The sequence below is a fragment of the Cupressus sempervirens genome, chromosome 10, assembly GCF_028749045.1.
Source record: "Cupressus sempervirens isolate cs-2001-9-10 chromosome 10, ASM2874904v1, whole genome shotgun sequence".
Classification (NCBI taxonomy): Eukaryota; Viridiplantae; Streptophyta; class Pinopsida; order Cupressales; family Cupressaceae; genus Cupressus; species Cupressus sempervirens.
This window is the reverse complement of record NC_143127.1, coordinates 810,518,531-810,538,458: the sequence shown is the minus strand read 5'-3', so window position 1 is coordinate 810,538,458 and position 19,928 is coordinate 810,518,531. Positions and strand designations below refer to the sequence as shown.

Here is a 19,928-nt window from a genome sequence, read left to right as displayed (position 1 = left end):
ACCAACCCTATAAGGATAAGGATGTTTCATTCTTTTCAAACTGAGTTTTTGAACCATCTCCTTAGCAACAAGGCTGTCAATGCTACCACCATCCATAATCATATTGTAGACTTTACCACCAGACTTACAATGAGTCCTAAACAAACTAGTCCTCTCACAAGAATCTAGTGTCCTTTGACCAACTAGTACTCATTGAGCTAGCAAACTCTCTCCTTGCTTAGGTTGACTGGCATTACCTTCAACCTCATTCACAACAACTCTTTTGTCGCCAACCTTTGGACATTCATAAAATATATGTCCTACTTCTCCAAATGTGTAGAAAATAACCTTTGCCTATCCTTGTCGTCTAGTCAATAGGTTATGGTTCATCTTCTTCACTCAGTTTAGCTTTTATTGAGCTATCCTACTTCTCCTTCCCTCTAGAGTTACCTTTATTTTTCCTCTTCAACTTATCTTCTATCTTTAGGGCATATTGATAAGCATCCTCAATTGAATCAATCTTCAATATACCATCCTCATCTTGGATATTGAATCTCAAAAAATTAATGCACCTAGCTACCTTCTCCTTTGACAATTCTCTATACCCAGAGCGAATAGTCAACTTGTAGAACTCCTTGATATAATCTTTCATAGTCATATCTTTCTGCTTCAAATTCTATAACCTCTTGAATAAATCAAGTCCATAATCAGTAGGAATGAACTTAGCCTTCAACTTAGTTACCATCAACCTCCATCTAGCGATCTTCATTTCACCTTCCTCCTCTCTGTTTCTTTGCATTTCTTTCCACCAAAGAGTAGCATGCCCTTTTAATTCCATTTATGCCAACGTTACTCTAAGTGGATCTCCAATATCCTCTAACTCAAAGTAGTGTTCACATTCACCAATCTAATTAATCAGATCTTCAGGATTCAAAGTACCCAAGAAATTAGAAACCTCCATCTTATGCTTTAGTTTTAATTGAGATCTAGGTCTAGCAAACTAACCAACCCTATTTCTCATATTTCTCTTCACACAATCAATTTTGTGCTCACCACTCGATCTAGAAACTTAAAAGTTTTCATAAACTTCCTCATATCCAAGATACACCACCTATAACACTTACAATTTTGGTAATCATGTTACTCTTCATCAATGCAATCTCATATCAGAATTTTTCTTTAATCTTCTCTGAGATCCTTTCCTCCACAACATCACTAAGATCATCAATTGCCCTAGGGTCCAATCTTCTTGGAGGCATCTTCCAAGATCCTTTGCAAACCCAAAGTAATGAATCCATAAATCCAAAAGATCGAACAGCTCCATGAGATCAACCTTATCTTCCAGCCTTCACCCAAGTCCTAGTGCAAACTGCCTCAACTTCGACGCTTGGTCTACACACTCAAGAACAACTGTGCTTTGATACCACTTGATGCAACGAGAATCCAAAGGTACCCCTTCTAGAGGTAATCCAGATCCTTGCAAATAACTACATAATGGAAACAAAATACAAGTGCAAGATCTGATACCAAATCACAACACTTTATTCATAAATCAACTATTTACATGCAATATGTCCGATTGCACGACCTTTCGGGTTAGGGAAAAATACAAAAAGAAATTAAAAAATAGTTTAACAAGATCCCTCAAGATCCAACTCTACACTAATCCCAACCAGTCCAGATCCAAACTATGGCAGAAAACCTCAAGAAAATCTCAAATTGTGCTCGCAAGCCCACCAAGAAATCTCTTGGTTTACCAAGCCTTAGTTACTAGCCCTTTGTTATCCATTTTTTGCCTCTCGCGAAAAAATTTGAATTCGAATGCTTAATCCCACCCAACAGCCTCTCCCCCACTTTTATATTATTTAAATGACTTGGAAATATCAAAAAAATAAAACGATAAAACCTTATTGTATTTTCTTATTTCCTAAATATGTTTTTTGCTGGCCTGCACTTTCTGCGCCATCAAATCTAGCACAAATCTATAGTGGGTGCTTTCTCGCATTTTGAAAATGCACTACCTTTGCGTAATGCGGGGAAGCCCCTTTGCAACATGTGAATCAGTGGGTCCAAGTTCTTCTTGTGGGCTGCAGAAAGGAGGAAGGTTAGTCCAACTGGTGATTCTATTGGCGCTCGCTTTCCCACATTCAAAGTTCTGTCAAACTTCCTGACAATGCAAGTAAGTGCTTTTTGGCCGCGTGGTAGGTGGGTCCATCTTCTTTGAGCAGCTATAGATAGGGTGGAAAAGGTGGCAGGGTGAGTTGGCAGTTTGATTGGTTCCCGCATTCTTGCATTTTGTCTTTTGTTAGGCTTTCTGACAATGCGGGCATGCCACTTTGGGACACATGTCCCATGACATCCCATGTTCCCAGTTGTACCTTCCACCGTTACATCTACCGAGATCAATGGCTGGTGCATGCCCACAATATGAAGATGTGAGGTAGTTAAGGAATGCAAGTATGCGCCCTTGCAACGCGTGGGATGATGTGACATCCTAGGCCTGCTCTCCTCAAGAGGAATAAAATTTTTTTTTGTGGCACTTGTTAGAACATGTTGGTTTGAAAAGGTGATATTCTATTCAGTAGCAAGATCCATTGTCTGATGCAATCAGATCAGTGGCTAGTGCATGCTCGCAAGATGAAGTTGCAAGGATGTTAAACAATGTTGGCATGCCCTTTTGTGATGCGTGGCTAGTGGGCCCACCTTTCTTAGAAGGTGATGACGACTCATCCTTGGTGGCAGTTGTTAAGTGAGTCAGAGTACAATGGAGGCATTTCATTGGCCCATCTAGCTAACTAGGTATGCAGTCCAGCATGATTTTATGATCACCATAGATTTAAAGAAGATCAAGGGTTGGTGCTTCCCCACATTAATAAGATGCAAGGAAATTAAATAATGCGGGCAAGTGCCTTGCTTCCACATGTCTTTGTGGGACCAATTTCTTGTGTGGGTCTCCAGGGTGATGCCAGTTAGGGCCGGGTCAGGTTGAGTTAGATGCCGAGTGTTTCATCGGCCCAAAATTTTGAAGAGCAAACGCAGTAATATGGGGGTCTTTCACGATCGCTGATCTCACAGAGATCAACGATCAGGGCTTTCCCACATTATGAAGTTACAAGGAAGTTAACAAATGTGGGGAAGTGCCTGAGGGATAGGTGTCCTTGCGGGCCTAGGGAAATACATTACGGTTAAGGTATTAACAAATGAGCTAGTGGTTATGTGACTGTCACGGTCAGGATTTTAAGGAGGTAGCACAGTTAGTAAAGAAGATGTTGGTCAACCGCGTGGAGACCTTGCAAGGTGGACAAATAAAATGAAACTACTAGCCCACATCGCTCATCCTAGTGACAGAGTTAGGTTGACCTATTGACTTTGCTGATTCACGAGCTAAAAACAGGGAAAATTGAGTTTTGTTGTGCGATCTGATCCTTGTGATCAATGCCAACCACCCTTGAATGACTGCTAATCCTAGGAGAACACTCCACCACCCTAGTTGATCTATCTACTTGGTCAGATAATTTAATGGCATCATTTCTGTCTTCTCAGGGCCTCGTTTCAACAAAGATCATATATCATTGCATCTGGATCTATGCTCAGATCAGATTTTCTTCAGATCTCCATGATTATTCTCTGTAAGACTTAATGGAGGTGGTTGTGGAGTAACTTTAGTTAGAGGATATCTCAGTTATGCCTGAACTATAAAGGCAATTTTTGTAGATTTTGTTCTGGTCGACTCTTCTCTAACTTCCATGATATTGCTCTACAATTTCATGTGTAAATTCCCTTTTCCTCTGAACTATATGACATTCTACCTTATCTCCTTCAACCACTAATATAAAGTGCAATAACTATTTGCCTCTCATTAGTGTATTTTAGATATCTGTAATCTTCCATGATTGTATCTCTTTTGGCCTATGAATGTTATATAAGTGAATCCTCTCTTTCCTTGTGTCATTCATTTGGGTTTTCTAATCTGTATATGATTTTTAGATTAAAGCAAGTTTGAATGTGTATATCTTTTGGTGTCATGATGGTTCAATAGTGCATGTATGGGCAGAGATTGGTTTGAACACTCTATTTTGGTGCATCACCCCTTTAGGTTAGAATAGGTAGATTTTCTTCTATGCATTCTTTCTCCCTTTTCCTCTCCAAGAGTAGTTAGGTGCACCCTAATCGTAAAGGAAGTTGGCCTTCTCTAGAGACTCAACCTCATAGTTCAAGTCCCATAGCTTGGAGGTTGTTTCCATGTTTCACAAGGTTGTCCTTAGGTAAAAAATTTGGACGTGGGTGCAAACTTTTGTGACAACACCCTTCTCAAAATTTACTCCTACACTTCATCCTCTTCTCCAAGCTAGATGATTTACCTTCTCCTTAAGACTTCGCAAAACACCTCTACTTATACCTAACTAAGCCATAGGTTGGCCTAGTCCATTACAAATTAAAATAAACCCTTATATTAAATGTTTGCATAAGCCACAAGTTGGCTACAACACAAACTAAATATCCATACACAAATTAAATGCTAAAAGTCAACTCACAGACAACTCGGGCACCATAGGGACCAAGACCAAATCGAGTGTCAGAGAAAACCATGTTGAGTGTCAGCATTCCACTAGACATAATGAAGTCCCTTCACTAACCAAGCACCAGTATGTGTCAAGTCCTCTTGAAGCAACCAAGCCCCTTCATAGACTGAGTTGACTCTGACAACACTATTGTTGAGCTCCTAGTGCAAACAGATCTCCTAGTATCTGCCGAGTGCCCCAAGCATTACCAGACATCTTCATTAACTAAGTCACTTGGTTAACACGTCAACCAAACCAACTCAATATTTACTGAGTCACACTTCATTCTTTGACTGTCCTCCAACTCCAAGGTCAAACCACATCAACATGCAGGATTGCAAGCCAACCAAGGATGCTCCTACATTAGAGACATTACTATGCAGACCCACCTCAATGGGTGTATGGATCTTATAAATTTATTAACCAAAAAGTTCTAGATGTGGACCTTCAAGGGAGGTCCTTTTACTTGGTCTAATCATATAAGGGGTAAGAACCTTATCCAAGTCAAATTAGATAGAGCATTGCTCTCTAGTATTGACTTAACAATTTTAATTTCTCTCTTTCTTCAATTTCCAAAATTCGTTGTCATCATTTTCTGATCTCCTTGTTGGCAGAACCGTTGGGAGTTGAGAGAAATATCCCTTTATAGATTTGAGCGGATATGGTTAGAACATTCAAATTTTGGAGATCTCCAAGTGGTGGAGGGTGAGGGTGGAAGGTTCGATAATGTTCAAAATTGTGAAGAAAATTTACTTTGTTAAAGACAAAGTGAAAATATGGAATAAGGAGACCTTTGGTGATATTTTCATTCAAAAAAGAGGATGTTAAACTTGTGTTGGATGAAGTGGAAAAGGCTATTCAAAAGGATGGGGACTCTCAAGGAAAAGAGAAATTATCTTTAATCAAGTATCATGACATTGTTACTAGAAACCATTGTTACTCATTAGATTGGTTTTTTATGTAAGTTATGGATTTGAATAATAATTTCAATCAATACAATTATTTGAACTCTATCAACCTACTTCTGATAGTATTTTGAGGAATACAAATTAGATAGAGTGTAATAATAATTTTTATTGTCTCAATTCAAACTAATTGAATGATAATTCTAATATAAATAATGGATTCAAACTTGCACTTTAGGACTTGCAATATTATCCTTTATCCTTTATTATTACTGATTAGTAATATTCCACATACCTAGAATGCATTTGATGGAAATTAATCTATTATTGCGATAGTATCAAAGGATATAGTCATAGGTATATATGAGTCATTGTGGTGGAGAATATAGTTTCTGGTGTATGTATGTATCCCAGTACTATGAGTGATATCATATGTTTCCAATAACAATACAAACATGACTTTAATATGAATGAAGAGACCCCAGATAGGGGCATGACATTATGTGGTAAGGCCATGACCCTATGTCTTCTTAATTAATTAATATTATAATATATGTTATTATAGAAGCCCATGGATGTGAGTCTAACTCCTAAGTGGTCGTGAACTTGCTTACTTCGTAAGTGCTTAAGGATGTACGTTGGCCTCTAGCTTTAGTTGTTAATCAATCTCTTCTCTTTTGAAGAATTTTGGAATCTACTTGATTTACTTACATCCCTCAAGAGTGGAATAGAGTTGTGGATTTCTTGGCTAAATGGGCTTCTGATCATGTGCAAGATTGGAATATTACAGATAGGGAGAAATTAACCCAAAATTATCTCATGAAATTGATGCCCTTGTTGATTGGGATAGACCTCTATGCTATCTTCCTTTTGTATGTCTTCTTGTCTTGATAAATTTTTTACCCCTCTTTTAATTAAAAAGTATAGCAGCCCATGGATATTCGAGGCTTATCATATTTACTTGAAATGAGACATTAATGATGTTTCTCAATTAGATGTAAATAATGTTATTATAATAATTAATTTATCAATACACACACACACACATGTGTGTGTGTGTGTGTATACACATATATAGACATGTATATATACATGTAAATATATGTATGTATGTCTATATATATATGTATGTATGTATGTATCTATATATATGTGTACATATATACATACACATATGTGTATATATATGTGTGTGTGTGTGTATATATATACATCTAATTGAGTAACATCATTAGTGTCTCATTTCAAGTAAATATGATAAGCTTCAATTATTCATTGGCTAGTATACTTTTTAACTAAAAGAGGGGTGTAATTTTTACTAAGACAAGAAGAGATGCAAAAGGGAGAGCTCAACAAAGAGCTCTATCTCAATCAACAAAGTCATCACTATCCCAATCATTATACACACAGACACACAATTGAAGCTACATCGTTAACATATTGAATCAATGATTACAACTCTTACAATTCATTCAATAATACCTACTCTAAATTATGACTGTTACAATTTCAAAAATACTAATGACCCCATGATCACTTTTACAATTGGCAATTATAAGATTGATAGCAATCTTACCATCATAAGATATTCATAAAATCTAATACAAATAGCATCTCATGTATAGATGCATAAGCATACACTCCTTAAAATTTGTGCATGCCTATATTCCTATAGAAGAGAATTTTTTTACTAAGTTTCATCTAAGAAATCTGAATGCTACTATTCTCATGGTGACCTAAAGAACAATTTTTTCAAAACTTGTCAGAGAAAGAATTGCATGGAAAACTCTCATAGGGTTTGGATTTGTTAAGCAATCTTTAAACAAAAAATGTTAAACACTTGTGCTAGAGTGTACATGAAACTATTTTATTTCCATGACCATCCAATATACCGTTACCAAGCTATAGTACACATTATATATAAATTTTACATCTACATACATTTCATACATCAACCAATCTTTTAGCAATCTTTTAAATGTAGTTGCTAAGAACTCCATATTTCAACCATGATCTGTCCTACACTTTAATTATGGGCCACCCTTAAACATTACACACTAAGGAAGAAATTAACTTTAAAAAAAAAAAAAAACTTTGACTATTTAACACTTCTAACATAGAAATCAAGCCTTAGTGTGATGTTTAAGCCATCTAATAATTATGTACATTTTTTTCTAACATAAATAATTATCTTATTTTTTGTTAGAGTCACATTTTTTTTCTCTTTCTAGGTATTTTTATATAAAATGTAAGGGTTTTATGTCTACTTTCCATTTCTTGGTTATTTTGTATTTGTGCAAACTTTTGATCTATTTTTAAAATCAAAATTGTTGTTAATAAATCATTTTTCTATCAAATGTTTTCTACAAAATACTAAACATTAGTCAAGAGAACATGAGATTTAATGGTGAAATCAAACGTTTGACATCAAACATTGAATTTTATATTTCAATTCATTATTTAAACAATCAATGATTTCAAAGCTTTAAAAATTATTTTGTTTTGTAAAATTACATCCAAATTTAATTTGTATTTCCTACTTTTTAGATATTGAGATATTCTTTGTTAATGTTTGAAGTCCAATTCCTAGGAACCTTCATGAAAAACTATTTGGACAAGTACAAATGAATGTTATTAGATTTTTCAATTATTTGATCTCAAATATTGTAAAAATTATATGGACCAAATCATTTCAAACAGTAGAGAGTCCAACCATCTCTACTTACAATTGAAAATAATCACTAGCAATTGTACTTAAACAAAGTGTATTGATTATATTGATAGAAATATATACTTACATTATAATATATTGAAAAAAAAGGATTTAACAATTTTTTCCTTTAAGATTTTCTTTTAAGTAAAATAAATATAAATTATTATTTAACTTTTACGTATATAATTCTAGTCTCTTCTTACTTTTGTTTCTTTAGAATCTATTCAATTACAATATGCTTTTGTCAAAAGTGCAACATATCATGTATATTGGGTAACCTTCTTCCACTAAAATTGCACGGTTGAATGCAAAAAAGGTACTTCACTAATTGAAAAAGTGATAAGAGCATCCCCACAAACACCATTTGGTGCCTACCATGCAATCAATGAAATAAAATATTAGATATAAATAAAATATAATTAAATCACACCATTGCAAATGTAGATGAAAACAAAGGAGAAACATAATCCCAAATCTAGGTAGCATGGCAAATGTAGAATGCAAACAAAGGAGAAAGATAATCTCAAATTTGGGTAGCATTGCAAATGTAGAATGCAAACAAAGGAGAGATAATTTCAAATTTGGTTGAATTAAAATTGACAAGTTTGATAATCTTGATTAATCCTCACTCATAAATGTCCCACACAAATGTTCAATACTCCAATACAAACACTGAAAAACCAATTTGAAAAAGGATAAACATGGTAATATACTTATAATTGAAAATAACCATTACTTTCTCATTCACATTTAGTTTGACCAAATGTGTACAAACCCTTTTTTATTGCCTGTATAAATTTCATTGTCATCCTCATCATATAATAAGATGGTAATTTCTTGAAGAACCTCTTGAATTTTGGTCTTAGTAAATGACAAATTCATGCAAGTTTCATCATTCACATCAATCTTACAACAACAATGATCACTGGAGGTGTTGGTAATACATATTGAATAATTTATTTTATCATCATCTTCTTCAACTTTGTTGTAAGAAATGAGCATCTCATCACCACTAGTGTCGTAAAGGTACCTATCTTTTAAACCATAAACATTTAGCAGTTGATTTTATAAGATGTAACTAGCTCTCCTTACCAATTCCATGGTCACTTTAAATGTTTATTATTAAATTTTTTTCAGGTTCAGAGAATATATGTATGTCTTCAATTTCAAAATCTTATTGTTTTGATAATTGATATATTAAGGATGAGATATGCTCTAATACTTAAGTTAATTCCAATGCTCCAAATTATGCTACCCATTTATCGATTTCAATGCCCAACAAGAATGGATTGTTTAGATATAAATATCATAGGGAGGAATGGGAGTGAATGTGCATGTCTCTATTTTTTAAATTCAACTCTCGATGATTAAATTTTTCTTTAAATATTTTTTCTTTTATAAAGTTTATTAAAAGTTTGGTGATAGCCAATGAGCTATTATGGATTGAACTCCCACCATAGAGTCACATTTGCTGCAATTCACCTCAACTTTGACATTTTAATATACTGTTTATATTCTTTTTTCTATGCATCCAAATTTTACATACATGTCTATCATAGTTGCAACCTATGTCAAAATTGCTCTTATCAAATTGCTACCGAGTCTATGAATATTCATAGAAATTTTTTTTTTTTTTTTTTAAATGCATAAAATTAGGATAAAACAAGTGGCTAGTATATTTTTATAGAATTTTTTTTGCTAAACTATAATATGAAATAAATTTAATAATTATAAAATAGTAAATTTAATTTGAGAATTTTGAAATTTTGAAGAAAATAAAATTGGACGGAATGACACCAAATCTCACAACCTTTACCAACATCCTCCTAACATCCTCCCAACATGTGATAAAATAGAACTTTTAACATTGAGAATGAACATCCATCAAAGTATAGAAGTTTTAATATTGAGTATGAACATCCATGAAAGTATAATTGACAATTTTTTTTGTGGTCATCTATGATCATTGGAAATTCCTTGTTAGACATGTATGCAAAATATGCAGATGTCATGTATACTCTTTGACAAAATTCCATCTAAATTTAACCCTCTCCAAATGTAAGTTGTTATCGGTTATTTCCACTTTGCCCAAATAATGGTTGTTAATGCAATGCAATATAAATGTTAATAATAATCAATATGTGTGGGTTAGGGGTTATTTCAAATGATGTTTAATAGATCTAAGATATGAATCTCCCTCCATAGAATCATGGCTATTTAGGAAAATATAATCTTATTATGTTCTCTCTATCTTTCATAACTAACAAATTTCCTATATGATATTTTATTTTGAGTTTAGATATTTACTAGTTTTAGAGTGGAGTTCATTAGAACCCTATGAAGCTATGAATTTTTAGATGAAGTTGTAAAATCTCAACTTGTACTATAGAATATTATCACATCTTAAGTTTTTGATTAAGGAAAATAAGTTTTAATGTGGCCCTGAAACCCTACAAAAGTAAAAGAAAAACATAGATAGAGCACTTAAAATATAATTAGCATAAAAGCCACTAACAAAAACAACAACCTCCGATAAAAAAAAAAAGAAAAATAGGGAAGCAGAGCAAAGAAAACTAGGACAAGCCCAAAAAGCGAAGAGAAAGGCTCAGGCAATTTCTCTTAGGATATCTGTAGCCTAAATCTCTAGCTCATTGATTCTTCTAGCCACCTCTTTTAGGTCAGGAAGATCTTTCTCAGGTTCCTGGATGTCCTTTTTCTTTGTGTTGGATATGGTTCTCTTTCTTGAACCATACTCTAGAGTTTTATTCTTCCCACCATTGGGAAATTGGTCATCCTCCTTACTATCCCTATGTTCTTCAAGTTTTTTTATGAGCACTTTTATGTTTTCATTTGATTCTTTTAGAGTGTTATAGCTTTGCTTAGCAATTCTCTGCAAAGTGCCTTCCATAGTTTGAACTTTACTCTTCACTTCTTCAACTCTATTATCCATTTCCTTTTCCTCATTTGTTTTCTTGTTATCCATTATAACATCTTAAGTTATTACAACTTTATATTCATTTCCTCTCCATTTCGATGTTCAACTGGTTGATACAGAACTCCATAATCATTTACATTTTTTTCTTAATAGTTAATCCCTAAACTAACCCTTATTTTTCTTCAATTTCATCTATTAGTTTGGAAGATCATTAGTTCAATAATGAAAGGAATTATGGTTATGGCATTGTTCAAGCATTTTTTTGATCTCCATGAACTCATTTCAATGATTGTATGTTCACAGTTCTAAGATCTTTCATCTTCTCCAACACTATATTTATTCAAGGGAATAAATATATCTTGTATTATTTCAGTTTTCATTTTTTTAAAGAATAATCTAAATTATGAAATTATGTAAATTTTACTTTTGTTCATCATTTTTTCAAATGATAATGGAATACCTTATGGCAGTTCCCAAGTTCACATAACTTAGATTGTAAAAAATATAAATATAAATGAATTTGGTTTTAAATGAACATTAAAAAAATAAAAAATATCTTCCTTATACACTAAGAGAATTTAGTAACAACCAATTTCTATAATAGAAATTATTGAAATCATAATTTTTTAAAGGACAAAGATATGGAATCAAGAGATTAGAAAATTAAAAAATATTTTAAATTAATTTTTTGATTGTAATATAAAATCTAGTTTTTTGTGAAATCATAAAGGTAGGGTTTTTTTTAAATATTTGACAATTTAATTTAAGTTGATTTAAATACTTTATATGAGTTTAACAAGTTTTTTTTTGTGTGTGTGTTCAATATATACATTGAATAGATTTGATATATTTTGAGTATATATTATTTTGATTTTGTTACATAAGATAAGATAAAATTATTAATGTCCAACAAGAGACCACAAGGGTCTATGGGACTAAAAAGCATACAAGATAAAAGAACACTAGCTGCAAGAACACCAAACAGTGCGAAGGAAAGAAAGAAAACAATAAAAACAAGAAATACAAGAAGAAGCAAGGAGCACAATAAGAACAAGAATTAGGCAAGGACTAAGGGTCCTTCCTAAATAAGAAGAAGCCATGCACCGAAGGGTGCATGCTAGGGCGAGTAGGTGCCCTAAACTACCAGCAAGAAATGTTGGGAGGGTGTCGTTGACGAGTGTAACTACTATGTGGTCTCATATATCTAGAGTGATTGGCAATGGTGGTAGCACTGGATGACCACTTTGTCCCATGTGCAAGAGATGAGGAAGAGAAGAAAGTGGTGATAAGATGAAACATGGTCACTCTCTAGGGGAATAAGAGTTGTAAGCTATGGTCATTGAGCTACAAGGTCTCTCTGAGGTATAATGTTGAAAAAGAAGATTATTGTAGTATGAAACCTATTATGAGAATAATCATTATTTGTCACTAATGTCAAATCTGCTACTTGTTGGTAAGATAATTGCTAACTTTGGTTAGAATGCTATCATTTAATTGATTGATGAAGAGGATTTGAAAATAAATGATAACAAAAGTACCTACATAAAGGTTGAGTTATATGGTGTATAAAAGAAGCACTAAGACTAAGTAAAGCTTTGATGATATAGTATATTGTTTATGTACTTAAGGCTATAATTAAAGGGTACTGAAGGAAAGACAAAAAGAAGCCAAAGCAAAAAGAATTTATCTCCCAAGCCTAATTCAACAAACAGTGCAAGCCAAGCATTTAGTTCAAGCCAAGAAAAAAGATAGTATGTGTCGAGCATTAGAAAAGTGGCAGTATTGATCGAGAAATACTTAGTTAATACCAAGAAACCTAGTGTTGACCAAGCATTAGAAGCATGTTATTGCTGAGTAATAGTATAAAGATTTTGATGAAGATTTGATGAATCTGAGTTGACATAAGTTGATTTCTTGAATTATCTGAAGTGTGTTGAAGATAAGCTTGATGAGTTGGTGTCACAAAATTCAAGATAACCATTTCAAGATGATTTTGAAGAGGATTGTAAGAGGATTTTCTAGAGGTAACATAATGGAAAGAAGGGATTTAATGAATCTAACCTAACCTTAACATGGATGATTGTGATTAAGTGGAAAAAGATCAAAATTCTATATTTAAGGAGATACAATGCTAGAAGAAAAATGTGAGTGAGAAAGAGAAGGAGTCTAGAGGTGTTGCTTCATATGGTGGTAGAAGGAATGAACCTACAGTTGGCATACTAAGCAAGAAAGCTTAAGGAGGTGAAGGTTTGAAGGGTGAGAAAGCAATGAAGGATGAAGGAGAATGAATGCCAACCAAAATGGAGAGTTGAATGAGAGATCTAAAATTTGCAAGTGAGTTGTTTTGGTATCGGATCAAGTCCTACTACTGCTTTCTAGAAATTGTATGAGTCTAGACTTTGGATTAAGGTTGACCTAACAGTCATGAGTAAATCCTTTAATTGGGTGCCATTCTAATAGAATATTCTAAATTCCTCTAACAAGGCCCACTTTTACTAGGGTGATTGAAATCTTTTAGTCAAGATCACATTTAACAATGTGCATTATAACCTTTACCAAGGTTTTCTCCTTACAGAGCTCACTTCAGAAGAGTGAAAATTGGTAGCATTTTACTGGTAGTTTTTCTCGAATTGGGATTCCATGTTAAATCTTTGTGCCAAATTGTGTGATTGAATTTGTGATATTTCATGTTCACATTTCTACAAAGTTCATTTGACCTAGGATAGTAATATACAAAGGTTTGAGTCATTGGATGATCTAATCAATGCATGCACATGTATTTGTTGGGTACTAAAAAGTTTTATATGTACATTTGCACCTTGGATAATTGATTCACTCCCACCCCCCAACCCTTTTAGTTATTCTAAATTATTCCAATGATTGATATCAGAGGGTTTGGTGCTTGAGAGTAAAAAATTTGAAGGTACTTGAAACTAAAGATCAAGATAGACAAAAATGAGGTACCCAAGCTAAAAAGGGAAAAAATTCTTGGATGGCTAAGTTTGATGAAGCTGCATCTAGGAGGACTTAGAGATTTTGTATAGTCAGTTGTGACCACTGAATATGTTGAAGTTGTTGAAACCCTTACTGCACAACAACTAAAAGAAAAGAAAGAACACAATCAAGCAATGTTGGAGATTGCATCTACCCTAATCTATTCAGAGTTTGATGACATCAAAGAATGTGTTAATGCTAAAGAAATGTGGGATACTCTACAAAAAATCTATGGAGGAGACAAAATGTGTTGAGAGCCAAGGTAGAAAGTCTAAGAGGAAAATTTGATGATATGAAAATGCAAGAAGGTGAAACTATAGTTCAGTATTGTGGAAGAATCAAGGATGTTGTAAGTGCAATTAGAGGATCTAATGGAAAGATTGAAGATGAAACTGTGATTAGAAAAGTGTTGAGAACCCTTTTGCCTATCTATGTTATTAGAGTCTCTACTATAGAAGTATTGAATTGTACTCCTAGTATCGATCTAACCCTTGAAGGACTAGTTGGTAAACTCACTGCTTATGAACTTTCAAATTTTTATAGTTTCAAATTTGAAAATATTGACTCTTCTTTCAAAGCTAAACTAACACTCAAAGAACCTAAAGGAGAGAAAAAGGTCAAGCATGTTGCTAGTCACAATGAAACATATGATGAAGATCTAGAAGAATTGGAAGCATTTTTGGCTAGGAGATTTCATAGAGGTAAAGGAAAATACAAAGGTAAGTTATCTATCATATATTTTAATTGTAATGAAGTTGTTCATATTGCAGCAGGATGTCCTAAGAAGAAAAACAACAAAAATGAAAATAAATATAGAAGTAGAAAAGATGATAGTAACAAAAGTTATAAAGATAAGGGAAAGAAGGCTTGCTACATTTCTGAACAAAAAATTAATGATAAATTAGATGATCATGATGAAGACATAGTCTATGTTTCTATGAAAGATGGTTCAAATGAAGATGAAGCAATTGCATTAGTATCTTATGTAACCAAAAGTGATAGATGGATCATTGACAATGGATGTTCTCATCACATGATTGGGGACAAAATTGAGTTCATAACCCTTGAGAATTATAATAGAAATAATTATAGGTTTGGTAATGGTGCATCATGTCCAGTGAAAGGTAAAAGATCAATAAGATTGACAAACAAGATCATGTGTGATAATGAGCTTACTATGTGGAAGGACTTAACTATATTCTATTGAGTGTATCACAATTGAATAGTTCAAGATGCAAAGTTGAATTTGAACACAAGAAGGCTAAGATCTATGATGTTGATGGAGAACTCATTGGAAGTGGCAATTAGACAAGAGGTAATCTATTTTATCGTGACATGTATGAAGCAACATGTCTTGTTGTACAATCTAATGATGTGTGGCTATAGCATAAAACATAATGTCATGTAAATTTTGACAACTTGGTTAGTACCAATATGATGAAAAGAGTTAGAGGTTTTCCAAAAGTAAAGAAACTTGATAATGTGATTTGTAAACAATGTCAGTTAGGTAAGATGAAAAAGTCTAGTTTTATGAGTAAGACTAATATTTCAAAATAAATTCTAGAATTAGTTCATATAGATCTATGTGGACTAATTGATGTACAAAGATGCAAAGGTGACAAGTATTTTATTCTATTCCTTGATGATTACTCTAGAATGATGACAGTGATTTTTTTAGAGAAAAAGCTAATGCTTTTCAAATGTTTAAGTGGTATCTGGAAAATTTTGAAAAGGAAATTGGTAAAATCTTGAAATGATTGAGATACTAACAAAGGTGGAGGGTTAACATTGAATGAATTCCACAATTTTTGCAATGACAAAGGAATCAAAAGACAAACTTCTGCACCAAGAACCCCTCCACAAAATGGGATAGTTAAAAGGGGAAACAAATTTGTGATGGATTGTGCTAGAACACTAATAATGGAGAACAATGTTGCTTTGAAATACTGGAGAGAAGCTACTAGTACAACTATCTATACCTTGAACCAAGTATAAGTCAAGAAAGGTACAAACTTCACACCTTTTGAATTATGGTATGGATACACAACCAATGTCAAATATTTTGAAGTATTTGGAAGAAAAATTTATATTTTTAAGGACAATAGAAATGGTAAAACTGAAAAAAGTGAAAATGGTATATTCTTAGGATATTTCGAAACAAGAAGTAAAGATTATAAGTGATTAAACACTAACACTAACAAAGTTGTGGAAAGTGCAAATATGAAAAATTGATGAATATATAGAAATAAATGAAGATGAACAAAATAACGAAGTTGGGAATTAAAAAACCTTTATGTACTACTATGAAGGCATATCTGTTGATGCTGATGATTTTGTGAGCCAAGCTTTTGATCAACAAGAACTCATGATTGTCGAGTCACATACAATGGATGTCAAGTTATAGTCAAAAGCTAAGGTACATTCTAATGCCAAGATTAGTTTATAGGAAAGGAATGTTGAGTTACCTAATAGAGAAGTACACAGTAAACTTGAGATTGAATTTCATGAATGACCTAATTTTGAAGAAAGAATAACAAATCTAAGATTATCAAAATATGTTAGAAGGCATCATGCTAGTAAATAAATCATTGGAGAAAAAGAGGATGGACCAATGATAAGGAACCAATTAAGGAATGAAACATGTTTTTTAAGAATACATGAAAGTAAAATAGTGAATGATACACTAGAGAATGAAGACTAAATTGAAGTCATGAATGATGAAATTGAATAGATTGAGAAGAAAAAAACCTGGACACTAGTACTGAGACCAAAGGACAAGAATGTTATTAGAACAAAGTGGGTATACAAAATAAAATTAGATGAGAATGGTGAAGTAATAAGGAATAAGCCAAGGTTAGTGTACAAAGGTTATGCACAAGAAGAGGGAATTGACTATGGAGAGACATTTTCCCCAGTTGCAATATTGGAAGGAGTAAGAACTATGCTTTCTTATTTTGCTTATAAAGGATTCAAAGTTTGTCAAATGCATGTTAAGTTAGCATTTATGAATGGTACACTAGAAAAGGAGGTTTACATTGAAAAACTTAAAGGATTTTTTGATCCAAACAATAAAAACATGGTGTATAGATTGCACAAAGCTTTATATGGTTTAAAACAAGCTCCCAGAGCATGGTATGAAAGACTACATAATTATCATATGAAGATTGGTTTTGAGAAGACTGATGACAGCAACAATCTATATTTGAAGACAAAAGAAGGTAAAGGAATTTTACTAGCTATAATGTTTGTCGATGATATCATATTTGGAGGACAAAATGCATTATGTAAGACATTTGCAAATTAAATGATGAAAGAATTTGAGATGTCTACATTTGCAGAAATAAAATTATTTGTTGGATTACAAGTATATTAGATGAAATATGGTATTTGCATTACTCAATCCAAGTATGTAAAGGAAACCTTGAAGATTTTTGGTATGGAAAATTTAGGACCCGTTAGTACTCCCATGATAATAGGACATAAACTATCCAAAATTGATGATTCTATTGAGGTAAATCAAACATTGTACATGTCTATGATTGGAGATTTACAATATGTAGTTCATAGCAGACCTAACATTGCACTAGCTATTGGGATTTTTGCAAAATGGTTGGTAAAAGGATTATGAGATACTTAAAAGGTACAGAAGACTATGGTCTATAATACAAGAAGAATGTTAAGTTGAATTGAGAACATATACAGATGCTGATTGGGATGGAAACATTGATGATAGGAAAAGCATAGGTGGTGGAGCATTTTTCTTAGGAAAAAGATTGGTTTCCTGGACTAGCAAGAAATAGAAATGTATTTCAAAATCTACTATTGAAGTTGAATATGTGGTTGTTTCAATGAATTGTACAAATGTGGTATGGATCAAATAGTTACTTGAAGGAATGAAGGAAGAAATCACTACACTTTTGGTAATCTACTATGACAATACAAGTACTATAAACATATCTAAGAATCATATGATGCATGCAAAGACAAAGCACATTGCAATCAAATATCATTATTTGAGAGAATTGGTTCATGAAAAAAGAAGTTAGAATAGAATATGTGGATACAAAGGAACACATAGCTGATATATTTACAAAGTCTTTACCTAAAGATACTCATGAATATCTTAGAGGTAAGATAGGGATGATACCCCTACCTCAAGCTACTTAAAGAAGCAATAGTAGTGTTCTACATCAACCAAGTTGAATGACATACTTTACAACTTGATGTAGTGGATCTTACTTTAGGAATTTCCTAAAGCAAGGAAGGAACTTAAACATAAGATTTACAGTCACAAGAAAGGTGATAGATGTAGAATCTTATCAAGAAATCCAAAATTGTAGATATCTACATGAATAGATGACAAGTATTTGACATTGTTTTCAAAGAGGGAGATTTTTATTCGACAAAGAGGAAGAGTTTACACTAAATATCTTGAAGAGAGTTTATCTTAAGAGGAAGAAGAGAGATTGCAAAGCAAACAATAACATATACAGAGGAAGGACACATACTAATATAGGGAGATATTTCAATAAAATGTATTAAGTTTCTTTTGGTATTATTGTTGGTATTGGTTTCCCATTAATGCCAAAGAGGGAGATTATTGACAAAGAATATTGTTTTAGTATGAAACCTATTATGGGAACAATCATTATTTTGTCACTAATGTCAAACTTGCTACTTGTTGGTAAGACAATTGATAACTTTGGTCAGAATGCTATCATTTGATTGATTGATGAAGAGGATTTGAAAAGAAAGTATAACAAGAGTACCTAGAGAAAGGTTCAGTTATATGGTATATATTAAAAGAAGCATTAAGACCAAGTAAGACTTTGATGATATAGTGTATTATTTATCTACTTAAGGCTACAATGAATTGATACTAAAGCAAAGACAAGAAGAAGACTAAGCAAAAATAATGTTTTTGCCAAGCTTGACCAAGTAAATAGTGCAAGCCAAGCATTTAGTTCAGGCCAAGAGAATGATAGTATGTGAGCATAAAAAAAGTGGTAGTATTGACCAAGCAAAACTTAGTTCATGCCAAACAACCTAGTGTTGACCTAGCATCAAAAGCATGTTATTGTTGAGTGCAAGTATAAAGAGTTTGACAAATTTGAGTTGACATAAGTTGATTTATTGAATTATGTGAAGTGTGTTGAAGATAAGCTTGATGAGTTGGTGGCATATAGTTCAAGATAAACCATTCAAAGAAAAATTTGAAGAGGATTGTAAGAGAAGTTTATAGAGGGAAAATAATGGAAAGAAGGGAGGATTTGATGAATCTAACCTAACCCTAAGATGGACAATTTTGATTAAGCACTAAAAGATAAAAATTCTTTATCTAAGGAGATACAAGGCTAGAAGAAAAGTGTGAGTGATAACAAGAAAGAGTTTGGAGGTGTTGCTCCATATGGTGGCTGAAGGAATGAACCTTTAGTTGGCATACTAAGCAAGAAGGCTTAAGGAGGTGAAGGCTTGAAGGGTGAACAAGAAATCAAGGACAAAGGGGAATGAATGCAAAGTAGACTAGAGAGCTGAATGAGAGATCTAAAATTTGTGAGTTATTTTTTTATTAGATCAAGTCCTACTATTACTTTCTAGCAACTATATTAGTCTAGATAAATCCTTTGGATTAAGGTTGACCCAATAGTAATGAGTAAATCCTTTAATTGGGTGACATTCTAATGGAATCTTCTAAAGTCTTCCAATAAGGCTCACTTTTAATAGGGTGACTGGAATCCTTAAATCAAGGTCACATTTAACAATGTGTAGTGTAACCTCTAACAAGGTTTTCTTCTTATAGAGCTCACATTAGAAGAGTGAAAATTGGTAGCATGTTACTT

The 19,928-nt window shown here is 32.9% G+C and overlaps 1 pseudogene; it reads right to left on the bottom strand.

Annotated features, from left to right (window-relative positions):
- Window positions 1–19,928, bottom strand: part of LOC149536404 (SNF1-related protein kinase regulatory subunit gamma-1 pseudogene) — a 34,365-nt pseudogene that overhangs the window by 5,416 nt on the left and 9,021 nt on the right.